The sequence below is a fragment of the Austrofundulus limnaeus genome, unplaced genomic scaffold (assembly GCF_001266775.1).
Source record: "Austrofundulus limnaeus strain Quisiro unplaced genomic scaffold, Austrofundulus_limnaeus-1.0 Scaffold106, whole genome shotgun sequence".
Classification (NCBI taxonomy): Eukaryota; Metazoa; Chordata; class Actinopteri; order Cyprinodontiformes; family Rivulidae; genus Austrofundulus; species Austrofundulus limnaeus.
Window position 1 is genome coordinate 1,372,331 of NW_013952508.1, and position 1,114 is coordinate 1,373,444.

Here is a 1,114-nt window from a genome sequence, read left to right on the forward strand (position 1 = left end):
CTTTAGGTCTAAATGTTAATCAGAGGACAAATTAATTTTTAATAGTTTGTTAAATTGTAGCATGATTCAACAGAGCTACACTCTGTATATGTGCTCCACAAGCTAATATCTGCTAACCAGTTCAATAACAGTGATTACAGCGACTTTATCAGATTATTTTAATTTTAAACTGTTACATTATGTTCTGCTCAGATCACATTGAGCTAAATAAGATCAAATCTGCTGACTTGTGTTGTAAAATGAAATGTTTTCCTGTTTATCTTCTGTTAATAAATCCATAACACAAACAGCTTTTCTGACATTATTTAAAACATTAGATAGATTATATAAACTGTAAAATATTAACAATAATTGGGTTAATATTATTATTAATAGTTTTAATGATTTCTACATGGTCGGTCCTTTTTTTCTGCTCTGTTGTCAACATGTACAGTGATGGGAAATCCAGAGTCTTGACCGTTTAGCGTTAGCCTTTAGCTTCTCCAGCCGATCACACGGTCACATGGTTTCTGAGCACTCCAGTTGTTCTATAGAACCTCCTTGGTCAGACTCATAGAGGTACATGTAACAACTAGAGTGAGTCTAAACCACTTATTTAACTGTTTTTAGGTTTCTGTTAGACTAACCTTATCTGTTGAAGATGGTTAGCTAATATTAGTAGAGACAAGTTTCATCCTATAAACAGGTATACAGAGAACATTTTCTAAATCTTGACTTGTAAATATTATTATTTATGACAGTAAGAAATAATAAATATACTAGTTGAAGTCATAATTTATCAACTAGCTAAAAGATCGAAGTTACTGACTGACTTCAGGTCTGATTTAAATCATATTTACTTATAAATTATATATTTTCTGATAAATATCTGCTGTTTTACATGTTCAATGAAATTAATATAATTAGCAATTATATTAATTAATTGTAAAAATATTACATATAATTAGTGACACAGATCCAGTTGCTGTTAATCTAATATTTGCTGTGACGACTGTGAGCAGACGCCCTGTTCAGTCACTGTTTTTGCTCCTTGTTGTCACAGAAGCTAACAGGCGGGGCTCACTCTAGTGTGTGTGTGTGTGTGTGTGTGTGTGTGTGTGTGTGTGTGTGTGTG

The 1,114-nt window shown here is 32.2% G+C and overlaps 1 protein-coding gene across 2 annotated transcripts in view; it reads left to right on the forward strand.

Moving 5' to 3' along the window:
- The window catches only part of atg10 (ATG10 autophagy related 10 homolog (S. cerevisiae)), an 8,477-nt gene that overhangs the window by 6,928 nt on the left and 435 nt on the right, over positions 1–1,114 (forward strand). The gene's annotated exons all lie outside the window — the stretch shown is intronic.